Here is a 17,378-nt window from a genome sequence, read left to right as displayed (position 1 = left end):
CACTTCATTCAACAGGAAAATATAAACTCTGCTGCAGGGATATCTCTGTAATTCACACTAGGCCTCCAGAGTATAGAGGCTGTATATGTAAGTACCCTCTGCTAATTAATACTGCACTGTCACCCCACTAATTAATGCACAATGGAAGAGCTCTCCTGACATCTTCCAGGGTGTTACATAATTTGGATAAAATGAAGCCATGAAAATCTGAGGAATAACAGAGACCTCTCAATGGGGTGGACTGAAGCCAGAGACCCCAAAAGAAGCTCTGGGCACAGAAGATGCCTCTGAGGTTACAGAGCTGAAGATGGGTGCAACACTCTCCTCTGCCACTATAACCTCAGAGCTAAAGAAAGCAAACTTTTGGGTGATATAAGGCATTTTCGTAGAGTTTACTATAAACCCAACATTTCTGTGGTTTTATACTGAAGGTCTTCTGAGTCAACCCAGCTGATCCACGGTGTTTGGTCAGTGCAAAGCCAGTGAATGCAAACAAATGGGTGATGAGTCTTAGGTATTGCAGGGTTTGCTGGACCATGGTGGAAGATGTATAAGGACTGAGAAAATGCATTCTGGCATGTTTAGAAGATGTAGCACATGTTGGAATAGTCTGTGACTTTCTTTCCTCTCAGTGCCATTATTATTGATGACAAAGTGCTCCCCATTACGTAGGAAGCCATGAGGAGGATAGTCATCACTCAAAGCACAAACAGTGGCATTATTTTCTTATAAGAAAGTGGACTGGAAGGCTAAGAATAAGATGACCCCCCCCCCCCCCCCGCTTTGGTCAGTTCTGAAGAGAAAATAGCACAAATGGTGATAATTTGTGGCAGCAGCTCCTATGTTGCTTGTGAAGCCAGGACTTCTTCCTACAAAGGAGGCTGGACAGTGCTCTGGACCTTGGCAGATCACCTCTCTCAAATGGCATCAGAACCAAGCACAAGCTGAGACCCTGAAAGTCCTCACATCCTTATGCAATGATTTTAATGAGTAACTGTGTGCTGATGTTAATGAGCAATTAATTACCAGTGCAACTGGACAGTGCATAGTTCTGAATTTCTGATTTCTAAGTAAAACCTCTGGCTACAGGTATTTTCCTCACAAACAAAAGTGTAAGGCAAGTGCTTGATACCAGCACAGAACTTTCTGGACTTGCAGATATACAAAGGGAAGATTTAAACTGAGCACACTCAGAGCCACTGACTGCTAACAAGAAATAAAAACACTTCCCTAATTATCCAGTAAGGAGCACCTGGAAAAATTGAAGTGCAGAAATAAAGAAAATGAAGGCACTTTGACAGTCCCTGAGTGGAGATGAGAACTGGCATTTGAGGACAGTGCAGGGTTTCTTGCAATTAGTCAGGAAGGTATTTGTAAAGTATTTCTGAAAACATGCAGAAATAAAGACTGCAGCCTCTCCAGAAACTGGGTTACCTGAGTTGGATGCTGTTCCTTTCAACTAACCTTGAAAAATGCTGGGATGGGCTCTTTTCTATTTTCTCCCCCTCTCTTTTTGAGAACAACCATGGTGCAGTGAGTATGAAAAGCTACATGGTCCAGATGTTGAGGGATCAGGTTACAGCTGTGAGTTGTCCCAAGAAGAGAGGTGTGTCTGATGGACCCTGATCCCATGGGGATCACCCCATGCCCCGGTGGCTGCAGGAAGGAATCCTGCCCGTGGGAGGGGAGCAACAGCCACAAAAAATGGGGAGTATGCTCATGTGCAGCCTGTTTGTGTTCTTGGGGGATGCCCAGTAGGATTCCTGCCAAAAAGCAGCACCCAGCTGTGCTTCTCTGTCCTGCCGACCCCCAGCCCAGCCCTTCCCTCTCATGCCCATGGCAGTTTCCAAGAAAAGGAAGCTGAGAGACTGAGGAGTTTTTAATGCTGATGAATGTTGTCCACTGCAGGTATAATTTGCTGCTTAAAGTTGTAATGGCCATTTTATACACATTTTCTTGAACTATCATCTGTGAACAATGGGCTTTTCCACAGAAATGTGAGTTTAACAACCCTAAGGCTCTTCTAATTTATGCCATCAAGCTGATACAGAGAATAATTTAAAAATTAACTTTACCTCTCCTGCTGGTTCCCACCCCAGTACAGATACTGCAAGCAGAGACCTCAAAGTGGAGACTCAAAATGCAGATGCATCCTGCATCTTCAGTGCCTGTAGCTCTGTCCTCGATTTTCAGAATTAACTCAAATAAATTATGCATTTCTACATGCTTTCCCAGGAAAAGTCTACACAGGGACACTGCAGAGTCACTCAGAAGAGGAAAAAAATTTGACCCTGTAGTTCTGTGGATGACAGCTATTTTTTGCCTTTTGGCTGATATATTGCCACCTGGAATAATTTACTAAGAAGGAAAGTAATGAAATTACTGGAGTGCCAGACAAAGAGGGGAAAAAAACCAGAAGGATGAAAAGGAAAATTCCCATCAATATCACACTATAGAACAATGAAAATGCCTCCCACCTGCAAACTTCTCAAAAACATTTCCACAGAGCTCAGGCTGCTAATTTGGCTTCTATTTGTAGGGTCAGAGAGCTGGAGTTTGTTGAAAGGAGATAGATATGAGTTTTAGGGATGCAGTATTATGAACACTCTTAGGAAACTGCAGCAGGTGTAAGCATTAATATTTTTTTCCTCTACCCTGAAACTTGTTCCCTTTGCACATAAACCACAGCTTTCCCTCCAGTCCGCACCATGCTGTCTGTGTGTTGGTTTTGCACTCCAAGGATCATCACAAGGCTAAAATCCTTCTGTGCAGCTGTGCCAGGTGTGTGGAGGGAGCAGGGATGGCTCTGCTTCAAATTAGGCTTAAATAGTTCCTTTCCCATGTGCTGGCTGTTACTCACAAAGAGTTACATTTGTCCTTGTCAGGGAGAGCCCACACACACTGTGGATTTCTTGTGGATCAGTGTTCAATGCAAGGCCCTTTAGGATGAAGTGATAAGCTGGCTGTAGCTTTAGAGAAAGATATACATTCATCTCCATGTCAGACTGTCAACTTTTACACATCCATACATTAATTTGGTTCACAAATATACACCTTTAATTTTCTTCTGATCTTCTTTCCCTGCTCACCTCCAAAATCTGCCTTTTTGTGGACAATACTTTTAATCCCCTTCTTTTTCTTTTTTCCCTCTCCTTGCTCATTTCTTCTTATCCTAAAGCAAAGACTTTCATTTTCTCCTGTGAAATCATCACAATCTGGCCTTGTGGTGTTTACTCATGCACCCTCTTCAGTTTTCCTCTAAATAAATATTTTGCAAATATGACAGCACGGAAGGGTATTGGAAAGAAATCAGAGTCCAGCACAAAAGAGCAGATGTCCCCATCCTGCTGAAAAAAATCCCCAAAAACACCCTGGGACATGAAAGCTGAGCCTGCACAGTCAGTGAGAGCCAACACAACAGCTACTTTACTGTTCAATATGTGTATTTTAGTGCAGGGACACAAATCCATGCCACCTACAAAGGAGAAGCCAGTATTTGTTTTCACCAGTTCTACCTTTGCTGTAGCCACAAGGTGGATCTGACACTCTCCTGCAGCAGCAGTGGGGAGCAATCCTGGCCCTGCTGGGGAGGAGGTAGAGGTGGGAAGTGGTGACTGACCTGGGGCTGGGAGCCTGCTGGTCCAGTCCCACTTTCCCTCAAAGTTTGGAAACTTCAGGTCAAGCAGGGAAGAGTGAAAGCTGTGTGAGAGAGCTCCAGCTCGTGTGAGAGCCTTCACACCTGGGTACTGGTGAGCCAGAGCTGAGAATTTCCCAGGTTTGATGGTTGGAAATCTGTAGAAAAATCAATGATAATAAGGGGACTGCTGATCTCACGTCTATCCTTCTCCTATTTTTTCCACATGAGGGCACTTGTTTTAACTTCCTGCTCTGAAACACAAGCTTTACTACAGCTCTGACCAGATCATAATGAGCAAGTGAGGTCTGACATTCAGGATTGAATGAGGAGAAGCAGCCACCACAATTCCCATCCTGCAGCTGATAGGGTGTGTAGGATGTCTGTTGCTGTCCTCTGCAATCTTGGTTGATGACCAGGACAGAACTTGTGAAATAACCAGACAGCCATATGGTCAGCCAAGAAATTATGTAAATATTTTTTTCTGAAATATCCCTAGGACAGAGACTCTGTTTTTCACACATGGCTTCAATTAGGAGTTATGGCCTGGGCACGTGGGTGCACACAACATATAAACCCTGCTGGGCAAAGAATTTGCCATGATTTAAGTGTGACAAGCTGAGCATACATTAGGGATGGAAGATTTTATGGTCAAATGACCATCCTATCTTCCATCCCAGATGGGAAGGAGGTGTCTTTTCTGTACCTGCCTCTATCTCTGTAATATGTCAGTACATCTCAGGCAGAAATGGAGATGTGCTGCGTATATAGCCACAGAATAAACCACATTTTTTTTTCCTTTTTTCAATTCCTGAAATAAGGTCGGGAAATTATCTTTCTGTGCATGGACTTTCTGCAAGCTGGCAAAGAGGCTAAATTAACTGCATACATTATTCATTACAAATTATTCACTCTATGCAGCACATACTGATTGTTTGGAAAATTCATTCTTTCTGTCCTAGAAATGTCACTGGCTGTAACTCCTTACCTCATCATTGACAAATTCTGTTGATTGCTTGACTAGTTGCTTTAACTAATCCAGGATTATGGTTTGCAAGAATAATAATAGCCACTTCTCTAGCACTTTGCACATGAGGATCCCAAAACATGATTTCAAAATGCTAATTAATCCCCAGAGCACCTGGGAGATGAAGTGTTCCTACCCTTACAGCAGATTTGTGGCACTTGAACCTTATTGGGATGTGGGAAGTCATTCTGCTGACTCACACAAGCTGCTAGGTTAGGTGGGTCTCGTTAGCTCCAACCAGACAAGAAAAAAAGCCAAGTGTTAAAAAGAGAGAGGGGAAAAAGAAAGGAAATTTTAAAAAGGGGAGGTGGGAAGGGTGAAAGAATAATTTGGTTTCAGAGTCTTGTTCTTAGTGTAGTTGTTGAGGTATCTGAATAAATTACAGTTAAATGGGAATGAGCCATTCCAGCTGGACTCGCTAAGCTGAATCTATGAGGCCTTTCTTTACTTGTTTTGCAGGGTGTGTGTCCTGACTTGCCTACATGAGCACTCTGGGGTGGGTTGACCCTGGTTGGGTGCCAGGCACCCACCAAAGCCATTCTGCCACTCCCCTCCTGAGCTGGGGACAGAGAATATAATGAAAGCATTATGAGCTGAGATAAGGACAGAGATCTTACTAAATATTGTCACAGATTGAACTTGGAGATATTAACTGAATTTATTACCAAAATAATCAGAGCAAGGTAATGAGAAGTCAAATATATCTTAAAAAACAGCTTCCTCCCACCCCTTCCTCCTTCCCAGCTTTCCCTCCTCCCCCCAGTGGCACAGAGAGATGGGGAATGGGGTTGTGGTCAGTTCATCACACATTACTCCTGCCACTGCTCAGGGAGAGGAGCCCTTCCCCTGCTCCAGTGTGGGACCCCTCCCACGGGAGACAGCTCTCCATGAACTTCTCTGACATCCCATCCCATGGGCAACAGTTCTCCTCAAACTGGTCCAACATGGGTACAACTTTTCCACGGGGTGCAGTCCTTCCAGGCCAGCTGGAGCTGCTGGGTGTGCTGTGCTGGGTGTGCAGTGACCACTTGTTTTGGACAGCTGCATGTTAGGTGCCCTGACAGATTCTTGCCCAAATATGAAGTTATTTGATGGCTGGATGAAGAAACTTTTATCACCCAAACTGGTAAATGTGACAGACTGGCAAACAGGCTGGATGGTCAAGGATTTCCTTGCCTTTCTAGGCAGAAGAATGACTATTAAAAGCCATGTACTGGAGCCAGGTGATCTTTGGCTGGTGGAAGGACTAATGGGAGAAGATTTTTGCTGGATATACACATCCCTTATGAGCTTTCACTGTTGTCTATGGGGAAACTGAGGTATACAAGGCAAGAGGAACTTATTCACTCACTGAAGCATGAGGAGATGTGAAGATTTGGGTGCTTTGTGTCTTTTGTGAGAAACTTGTGATGTTTTAAATTTTGCCTGTATTTGTTGATCTCTTGAGACATCATGTGGAATGGCAGCTAAAGACTGAGCTGAGAGACGGTGGCTCTGAAAGTGAAGCATGTTGTGCTCTGCACCAAAGGAACATGGAGCAAAACCACCAAGTAACCTGGATTTCCTGTCAGTGAATGTTTCCACTGAAAGTAAGGAGCAGAGGCTCTGAGCAGACAAACGTGTGTTACTCCTTTAAAGATAAGCAAAACTGGACATTTAGGTGAAACAAACGTTACTAAGGCTGGATAATTTAATGTATGCCAAGGGGGAGAGGAATGAAATGGGGTAGTGGGTGCATGACTCTTACCAGCCTTTGTGTAGAAGTGTGCAGTATGGCAGTCAGCATTTGAGCTCTGAAAATGTGATTACCGTCTCAAGTACCCAATCCAGACAACCAACAAACACAGGCAGAATGGCAGGGGACAGTTCATGGCTGTAAGCTGCAGTTACGTGGATGCTAATGTTGTTCTGGAACTGAAGTTCTTTTAAAAAAGAACAGGAAAAATCAGCAAATAAGCCTTGAAATCAAGAGCACTCATCATTCAAGTCAAAAAAACAATAGACTGCCTAGCAGGGACATTTAAACAGAAAGAGTGTGACACACAAAACTTACACATTGCTGCAGGTTCTACTGCAGGGCCCTATGGCATTGATTTGATTAAATAAGAGCAGTAGGGGTATAGAGAACTGCTGCTTAAATTTTCAGTAAAATATCCTTGCCAGCCTTCATTGGTATAAAAATAAAGGACTGACTGGGTCCATATGACCTAATTCTATTCTTCTTTGCACCAGCAGACGAAGGAATTGCTTTCTGGAGGTTAATGGCTTTAGACTTGCATGTAAATGAAGGGAAAATCTGATCTTAAATCTCAAGGAAGCGAAAAGTCGTGACAGGATTTAGCACAGACCTCTTCCACAGGGGCTGGCAGGGAGGGATTGTGCAATTAGAGGAGCCTTTAGCAGAGCCATTCATTCTGCAATTGTCCTCCTGTTTCAGAGAGGTGAGGGTGAGGGTGAGGATTTGAGGAGGAAGAAGGAGGTGGCAGAGTAGCTGCAGATGGGACTGCAAGGGCTGTCCCAGATCCCACTGGGTGGTTGTGCTGTCCCTTCCAGACTGTTTTTCAGGCCAAGTTGCTTGACTCTCTGTGCTGACTCACCTTGGGGTGCACCTGGGCCATGTGAGAATGTCCTGAAGGGAATCAGGGGGAGCCTGGAGTATATATAATCAGCAGTGAGCTCCTCAAGCCTCAGTGACAGCTTTTCTGAGACCCCAAACACGCACCCACAACGTGCAGTGCAGTGGAGCAGGTGATTGTATGACCCTATTCCCCCATTGCCAAAACTCTTCAAAACCTTATCAAGCTGGAAGGGGACCACGATACTGCACCAGGAGCCTGCTCTCCCGTGAAGGAATCCTATGTTGGACCTGCAGAAACACATCCAGATTTAGTTGTGCCCCTGTGCTGATGAGGGAAGAGCAATGTTGGCAGACAGGACCAGCCATGCTGCCCATCCTCACCTTCAGTTCCCCAAAGTTAGATGTCCCAGACTGGCTTTTCGCTGGTTTCCCTTTGCCTGCTGGGGTCTCTCACTCTGCCCCTGGCTGGTGGTACTGTGCCACTTCTGGGTGGGCACCAGAGCTGCTCCCTACGTGCAGAGTTCACAGATTCCTGCAGGCAGGGCAGGCTCTGGTGTCCAGGAGATGCAAACCTTGCCTCGTGCTGTCCTGCATCTCTCTGTCACCTGGGTGAGCCCAATACAAACCAGAGAGGCTGCACAGCTACTCTAAGCTTTGGAATCAGGGGAGAAGTGCTGTAATTTTCCTGTTTCAAAGGGCAGAGAAAACAACAGCATGTTTGCTATGGATATCAGATATCTGAAAAACTAAATGCAGCCCTAGTGTAGTTTTATGGGCTTCAGCAAAATTAGCCTGGGATCAATGGCAGGCAGGAAGTCAAAAGTTTTCAAGTGGGAGCTCTGAAGGGCACACCTGTTTGCCCCCTGTGGAATGGATAATGTGTTTCTGATGTTTTGTCATCTCTGAGCTCAAAAATAGTCTGGGGCTGGCATCCATCCATCCATCCATCCATCCATCCATCCATCCATCCATCCATCCATCCATCTCCTGGAAAAGGAGATGCATGTCCTTGGAACCTGAGCCCTTGGGGTCTGTGTAGCTGGGGAGGCAGTACCAGGGCAATGAGCCTGAAATGTTTCTCCAAGAGAGGGCTGGGATGCAGAAGTGAGGACAGAAAAGAATGTGTTATTAAAGGCCATTCTGTCAACTGTGCTATGTGGCTTCAGGGTCCCAAGAATGCTGTTTCCCACATAAACTTTCATTCATTCTTCAGGAGAGAAAAAAAAAATATATATTATGGCATTGCCTACATGATCTAGGATTTTATTTACCTTAATCTGTTACTTCATTTGCTCTCTGTTTGCTGCCTCTCACCTCTTTCGTATGTTTTGCCTCTTGCTTCATTTCTTAATGAAATGTGATTTCCACAGTTTTCTGGCTCCTTCGAATCATCAACAAAAACCTGGCACGGCTTTTTTTTAAAGGCTTCCAACTAATATACTTGTAAAATAACTTTAATCAATGCTACCTCTTGGGGAATTCCTAAGTAATTGCTAGAATGCAACTAATTATTTTGCTGTTACTTTACCATTCAGTCATTACTCTTCAGTGTAGCTGTAACTTTTGCTAAATATTAGCTCTCTGATGAGCACCCCTGTTAGGCTGAGTTTTTTCTCAAGAAAATGTGTAATTTACTTAATTAGTTCCATTCATCTGTTTAACTCCTTTGCTGCCATCTTACCACTTTTGAGAACATTTGGCATTTCTAACTTAAAAGCCTGAGAGGAGCCTCCTAAGGAAGAAGTAGGTGGCTTCAGCTTTGTGAGTGCTTACTGCAGGAAAAATTGTCAGTACCCTTTTCCTAAAGGATAAACCCCCAAAATATCAATGGCTTTTGTTTCTCAGGAGGTCCAGGAAAGGGCAGGGTGAATATTATTTTCTGACTATTATTCAGTAAAGTTGCAGGGGGGGGGAGTGTTGGGTGTTGTGCTGCAGTGGTGAGAATATTTGGGTTTTTTCAAGCTGGTTAAATGCAGAATGTTGCTGGTGTTGGTAGCTCTGTTTAAAATTAACCTTAACTTCTTTTTCCTCATATTTTAGACTAATGGAACTATAGAACAGCTCAAGTAAGAAGGAAGTTTGAGAGATCATCTGGACCAACCTTCCATGGGAATGGGAACCTAGATGAGGTTATTTAACTCCCTGTCCACTTCTCTTGGGAGGTTGTTCCACTGAGTGATTGGATTCCTAATGCTGAAAAATTTTCTTTCTTACACTGAGATGAAATCTCTCATCTTGCAGCTCATAACTGTTGCCCCTTGTCTTCTCCATGTGGCTCCTTCTGAAGAGGGAGCTTCAGGTCTCTCTGTGGCTGCCCTTCAAATAATGAAATACAGGGACAGGGTTCCTCTGAGACTTCTCCAGAGAAAAAAGACCTAACTCTAGTAAAGACAAAGGCATCAAATGTATTGAGACTTCTGCCTTGCCAGCATTATGATGTTTCCCTGCCCCATCAGCAGTGGACCTGTGTCTTCCCTGTGCTTCTGAAGAAGGGATCTGAAGATCCCTTGCTTCTTTACTTGACATCCTTGGCCAATTTCAATCCTAGATGAGCATCAGTGTTACTGTCTAGGAAGGAAACAGACTTCCTGTCTGTTGACGTTTTAAAGCCATTTAATACCATTAAAAATGTATTTAGCTGCATCAATTGCAATGTATTACCTTTTGTTATCCATTTCCAAAGCCTTTGTAAAATAGGGGAAACTACTTTCCCCTCTGCACTAGCCTTGGCTTTTGCCTGTATGCAGTGAGGTGGTGTGTGCTTAAACACTGTCACTTGGAGTAGTCTGTGGCAGTTCATTATTGTTACTATTGCAATAATTATATTAGTAAAGCAAAGCTATCACTAAGGTCTGCAATGCCAGCAGAAGCTTCTTGCAATTTATTTAATACTGGGTACTGACAGGTAATAATGGCTTGAAGAAGTGCTCATAAAAGACACTTTCCCCCTAACCTGGTTAGAAAGGTTCTTATGAAATTATTGCACGCATTGTATTTTATTCAGATTCTGTAAAATAAAGAGATTCTCCTGTAATGTAGGAGTGTGTTTTTTTTTTTTTTTCCCTTATCAAAGTCTCTGCTGACCTTTTTAGGATTATTTCCACCTGGATTGCACATCAATGCACCTGAGCAGCACCACAAACTACACAATCCCCAGGACTGCCTCATCCCTGGTGCACTGAGCACTGGCTTGTGTTGGCTTGGCTGACCCAGGAAATCCCTGCTCTCTTATTCCATGCCCTTTCCTCCCTTGCTCTGTGTCCTGGTTCAGTGGTGTGTGGCCACGGGCAAGGTGCAGACCCAAGGAGCAGGGCAGCCTGGGAGTGTGTTGGTAATTCCATCATCCCAGCAATTCTTTGCTCAGTGATTCATGGGATTATAATAGCAGCAAACCTGACTGGCATTATCTCCCCGTATTTGGGGACAAGGGGGAGAAAAATGCTACTGGCTACATTTGCAGGATAAAGGGAGGGGAGACATTTGTCCTCCTGTGGGACCTCATGGTTACTAATAGCAAAAATAAAAGAAAATTGAAATATTGATGGAATTTCTTATGTACCTGGAATTTTTCTGTAGTGCTGTGAAAAACTCTAGGTGGCTTAGTTGTCATCTGTACATAATCTATTGTAAAAAGTCCTCCTTTTAGACATTCACAATCTCTGCTTAATGAAGAGACAGGCATCATGAGAGTGGTTTGTAACAAATTTATTAGCCAGTCATATGCATTTAATTAATGTATAGCTCTGTATTCTACTTGCAGGCTAAATTAATAAGGAACAGAAACAGATGGATGCTTTTATCTTGCTGAAAATGAAGACACACTTAATTTTCTCTGCTGCTGATGTAATTCCAGACTGATCTGCTGCCAGAGGTTCTGGTGGTAAATTTGCCTGCTGAATTTTTTAAGTTGTAAAGAGCATTTGGATCAAGCCTGACTAGGAGTGGTGGCACTTCATTTATTCTCTGGGTGAAGACCCTGCCTCATCTGCCCTCTCCTTTACCTCTGAGCGTTGTTTGAAATGTTTTCTTTGTATGTGGAGAAAGCTAAACTGGGAAGGCAAGGAGCCAGTCAGGTGTTTGTGCCAGGAAAATTCAGGCTGTGTGTGACCTAAATGATCACCTGCCAAGGTCAGGTGGGGGCTGGCAGATCTCCCTGCAGGAGAGGTCCCACGGGGGTGGCTCCCTGTCACCTTGGCAGCTGCACACAGTGATCCTCTCTAATGCCTTGTGTGGTGTTACTCGAGTCATTCAGCATCCTAACAACAGCTTTGATCTGATTAATGCAGCCCAGCAAGGGTTTCCACAGGAATCAGCCGTGGGATGCTTTGGAGTGTGTGAACCTAACATTAAGTAGCTACAGGTGGCCTTTTGCTATTACAAGGGTAAAAGATGTGACTTCATATTGTTGAATCCTCCTGGAATTGCACACTGTGGGCAACATGATCCCTGAGAATGCATTTGTGTTTTCTTTAGGCTCTAAGTCACCAATCATCTATGGTTTTCTCTGTCACCTGTGTGTTAAGATGTTAAAACAGAAAGGGCAGGGCTCTGCAGTTATATTAATACAAAGCCAGAACAAGACCCAAGAATGTCAGGATTTTCTAGTGCTTATCTAAGGAAGAAGTGTCTCAAAGTGTAGGTCACACACCACACCAGCAGAACAAGTAAGTCACTTTGAGAAGAGCTGAGCAGATACTCTATTTCTTTCCAGCCTTTCCTACCCAAACCACTCCCTGAAACCAAAACCGAACAACAAAATCAAAAAATCAAACCAAAAAATCCACCCCAACAAAACACCCAAACCCCCAAGTAATGAGTAGTCAGGCCTGTCAAAGCATTGTCACTTGCATAAAAACCATTTTCTCTTAACTTCCCCCCCTCCATTCTCACAGTCAAACTCAAGATTATTTTTAAACTGGAAGACTTAAGAAACCTAGTTTTTTACTTTCCATACACAGTATTTATCATAGTTTGACAGTTGACAAAATATGTATGTTTGGATGAAATGGCTTTTTTCTAACAAAAAAATTTCAACCTGTTCAATTTTTAGTTAAGTGGCTCCAGCATGTGAAGCAGTGTGTTATATTTAGTTCTTCTGTCAGGTGCTACTCCTAATGGAGCTGTGCAGTGGGCTATTCAGTTGTGAGCCTTAAGCATTTTTTTTTGAGACAATAAAAAAGGAAGGAAGCATCAAACAACGGGAATAGGAACAATGAGATTTCAATAAGGGGAAAGGGCAAAATCAGCGGACATGGGAATGCTGCAAGGCACACTGCCACCATGAAAATACCAAAGAAAGCATATGGTGAACTCTGGCACAATATTCTTTATAATCAGATAATGTAGCAAGATTTAGTGGGTTGCTTTATGGCTGAAGCATGGAATAGAGCAATAATTATTAATCTGTCATTTCCATTGCCTTTGACTATGTGGGACAATTGCCGCTTGATCTACTCTACAAATCCAGACTGGTCACATTCTCACTTAAACTGTGCTAATTCAGGTTGTCAGAAGCTCAGATTAATTGGTCCTAGGGATGCCCTGCCATGTCTGCTTTCCTCTGACAATGTCTCCTCTACTTAGGGCTGGGAGACAGGTATGGGACTGTCAGTGATGCCTCAGCTCTGCTCCAGGAACCACAAAGCAAAGGAAGCCTTGGATGACTAAACAAATGCAACAGTCCACGCCCCAAGGTGACCCAGATCCATCCTAATGATGGAAAGGCCTTGGCTGTGGTGAGGAGATGACAGATATCTCCATCTTTTCCATTGGAAGCAGCATTATGTTCATTGTTGGATGTAGCTTTGGATATCTCACACACACCTCTGGTTGTGTCCTATGAAGATTGGTTGTTTGAATCACTGATAAAAAGGTCTTGCTCCTTTTCTTTGCCATTTCACAGGTTTTCCTAGAATCCCTTTTGTTGATTTCCACCACACATTGTCTACAAAATCTCAAAAATACCTCCTCCCCCCTTCTTTTCTTCCTGCCCCCTCTTGCCTATTTTCTTCTCCCACTCTTTCTAGGAGCATGCTGTGCTCTGCATGGATTTAAAGCCCTGCTATGAGATTTCATGCTTCGAGTTCATTACTGCTTACTCATGAACCAGGCAACAGCTGAGTAATTCACCTTTACAGAGCTCCTGACACCCAGGGGTGATCAAAAGACTGAGTCGGAGAATGGCATCACCATCAAGGTGACTTCTGAGGCAGCAGAGCATTAAATCTGTTTTACTGGTGGCATTCAAGGCTACTGGATACAGGTTTTTTGGTGGGGCTGTGCTTTTTTGTTGTGGTTTTTGGGGGGGCTTTTTTGTTGGTTTGGTTTGGTTTTGCTTTGGGGTTTGTTTGTTGGGTTTTTTTTGTGAGGTTTTGTTTGTTTGTTTTTAATGTAGGCTTCCTGCTACACTACCAAATATTTATTCTTCCCTTTTGAGGTGCATCCCAAACAGAGTAATTTTCACAGCCAAAACACTGTGAGCATTAGCAGCATTGTGAGGATTTTATCCTACAATTTAAAAAGAAATGGTGTTTGATATCAAGCAAAAAAAAAAAAAAAATCCTTAAGCTCCCTCTCTGGAAACACACAAAAAAGTTTATCTGAATGTATGGCCTGAGACAAAGGTGGAGTAATTAATTCACCTGCCTTGTCTTCAGGGTGCACAATGAATCTGCTGCCAGACAGGCACATTTCTTGCTTGGAGTATCCCAGCCACACAAATCAACATGGTTTTCTGTCTAAAAACTGGGAAGTAAATGAAAAGTGCTGAGAGAAAAAGCTGCAGGGTTTAGTGCTGGGCTGCTAAGTCTGTCTTCTTTTCTTACTCCCTTTATTGATCATGTGTATCTTCAGAAAGTCTCTCCTGCTCTCTCTATCAGTTTTCTTTACTGTCCTGTTGCTCCATCTCTGACCCATGAAATCTTGTTTTTTCTGTGTGCTTGGTGCAACAGGCTACACTGAGCCAAGCAAGAGAAATGTGTGCAGGGCACTCAGAAATGTGTGCTTGCCAAGGGGGCTTAACCTGGCATCTCCTGTGCTTGCAGCCAGCTGTGAGGGTGGTCACTTGCAGATGTGATGACAAAACATTGACCTCCATCCACAGCCATTTTCCCCAGGCACTGGGAATGTCAATTCTTAAGAGCAGCAAAAAATCTCCCTGTAAAATTGCTGAGCTGTCTGCACGTAGCAGAGCAAAGACCATGACTTGCAATCTTACTGTATTTTGTATATTTTGTGGTTTTGAACACCCTGGCTGCCCCTCTCAGAGCTCTCTCGGAGCTTGCTGTGCTGCACACGTCAGCACTTAGGGGTGCTGCTCAATCTCTGTAAATCCCTGTGTGCCATGCAAATAACAAGGAATCATCAGATAATCTCTCATGAAGCTAATGGTGCTTCAAATGGCTGTACAGATTATAGTTCTCAGCAATGCTGAGCTTTTGCTGTCCTAAGTATCACCTGCTAATGGTCCCTCCTGTTCACAGCTGGTGATCACAAAGGGAGCCATGGTTTTTACCTGCAGAGTTGGAATTTATTGACATTAGAACTGGAAGGAAATCCTGGTGATATATAAAGTGGAATACCATTTCCAGATTCTTTTCTGCTCCTCTTCCTTCGAGAGGAAGTGTTCAGCACATATTTGGGATAAATGAGAACTTTTCCTGGCCAGTTGTGGTTTTCCTTTCTGGGGAAGCACAGGCAGATTTGCCCTCAGCAGTCCTCTCCCATTATATGCTCAATAACAGACTGAAATAGCTTTAATATAATTGGCTTAGCATTGTGGGAGGATACCTTGCCAAGTAGTGGGAACTGGCTTGTGCCAGCTTAAAAGGTCATTGCTGTGTAAGAGTTCCCTTCATGCATTATCTGCAAACACGGCCTTTGATCCAGTGTAATTGATTTTAAAGTCTGATAGCTTGCCAAATTGATTTATAATATGAATTACTGATGGGAAAGATTCTTGAATTCAAATATAAGTGGCAAAACATCATCAACACAACCGACCTTTGTTTGCAGTCTCTGCCTTCCTTGTGTTCAATTAATGCTTTCCACAGGAACTGGTGGAAAGCCTAGAAGGCAATTGTGGAAAATAAAGGCATAATTGGGCATTTTGCCTACTACATCCCTTATAAGAGAAGACAATGTGATGAAAAGTCACTTTAATTAGCAGCAGCTATCGGTCTGTTTCCGATCTCATACAGGTAATTCTTTTGTGTGAGTTTATGTATTCACTTCATTTATTCCTGAATTACATCCTTTTCACTGCAGTCAGAATTATGTCTAATGTCCTCATGATATGGAGAATCTTTTGACTAGGAAACTACCTAAAAGCGTGAAGTAATTTGAAAAAAGAAGAAAGCCCTCGACAAAAAAAAAAAAAAAAAAAAAAAAAGGCAAAAAAAAAAAAAGCAGTTTCTTGGAGATTAGAATACAAAGAAGTGATAGAACAGTTGCCTGTATAAGAGTGCAATACGAATGAAGTCTAGGCAAATTCATGGGGTTGGCTGGTGCTTGCAGGAAGGTCATCTGGTTTATAAGGATCAAGTGAGGCTGGAAAAAATCTGTAACACTGGAGAGAATAATTTCATTCTCCACATAGAGCAGCAAATATAAAAAGGGAAGATTTTGCCTTATCTGAATTTCAATAAACCCTGATATGTGGTAGAATGCTGTGCCCTGAGATCATTTTCCTATGATGGAACAAATCCTTTTTTTTGTGTGCTTATGTCTGTGTGGTTGGGCTGTTGCCCAAGAGGGTGATGAGCACATTTGCCCTGCTTGTAGCTCTGCACCTGACCTTTGAGGGGGAAGGTGACAGGTAACTGCAGATAAACTGGTCCAGCAAGTGAGGAAACAGAGCTCTAATAGTCGAGGGGGACTTCCATGGTTTGCTTTGAATTCAGTGCCTTGTCTGCATTGTTGCTCATTATTTCCTTCCCATGAACTGCATCACGCTTAGAGAATCCTTCCAAAAATGGGTCATGCAGGAAGGGCACTGCTTGCTCTTCTGTGCAGGCTGGGTATTTAATTCTGAAAGGCATTGAGCAGCATGAAACTGTGAGAATTATAATGAAATGGAGCAATCAAGCAAAAACTTGGGCCCATTTACTTTTGTCATCTTCTATTAGTGTCCTTATTAGTGGTGAGTGCTGCACGAGCCTCTTGCTGTCAAAGCCTGACAATGACCCTTTTGGGTCACTTTAGTAGCCAAAGGACTGGATTGGCCCAAACCAGAAATATCTTTAAAGTTTCATCACTGGCTTTGAAAATGGCTCCAGCAGTGATGTGTGGGTCTGCTCTAATTACTAAGCTTAAATTTCCATTGGTGTTTAGTGAAAATAATGATAAAAGAAATCTTTATTGATCGGTGTGATGGATGTACCTGTTGTTTCATCTCCTGTCTCAGTAAGGGGGAGGAAAACCTTCAGTTGCAAGCTGTTTTCAGTGGCTGATGGTTCTTGGGCTGAACTGCCAGAGGGCAGAGAATTTGGTCTCACAAAGAGAAATTGTAGAGAAAGAAATAATAAAAAAAAATAGGTAGTTTGATAAACTGAGACTCATGGTCTCTTGTATTCAAAGCCCACCAGAAGTTTTTATGCAAGCTGTAGTTCAAAGTCACCATCAGATTATTGGCAGACTCAGGGACCTGGTAAATAAAGAAATTGGAAAGAAATAAAATGTTTCACAGGAAATATTCTTAAAGCAGGTGCCTCATTTCTTTCCTGTACAGAATGATATCCTTTTTGATGCTCTCAGCTGAGAGCACGTCAGCTACTGCAAGAAACTTTTGTGACATTCAGAGCAGTCAGACATATTTGTCTCCAAGCAATTAGCCTGGTTCTGGACTTTAACCACTCATACAGAAATATTGTGTATTGAAAACTGTCATGTAAGCCATGAAATCCTCATCTGAGATCTTCTAGAAAGAAAAAATATGTAACAAAGGCTATCTGCTGAAGCCAGGACATGTGCCTCCAGCCAAGAAGATGGCACAGACGTGTCATTTGAGAAAAGAAGGGAAGCTTCTGACGTACTTTGAAGATCTGTGCTGGGGTTTGCCCTCTGAGAGCCATTGAACCTCTGTCCTGTTGCTTCCCAGTCTGTTAAAGTTAGCAGAATAAGGAAGTTTTCCTCCCTGTTGC

Source organism: Vidua chalybeata, chromosome 2 (genome assembly GCF_026979565.1).
Source record: "Vidua chalybeata isolate OUT-0048 chromosome 2, bVidCha1 merged haplotype, whole genome shotgun sequence".
NCBI lineage: Eukaryota > Metazoa > Chordata > Aves > Passeriformes > Viduidae > Vidua > Vidua chalybeata.
Note: the sequence above shows the minus strand (reverse complement) of the source record.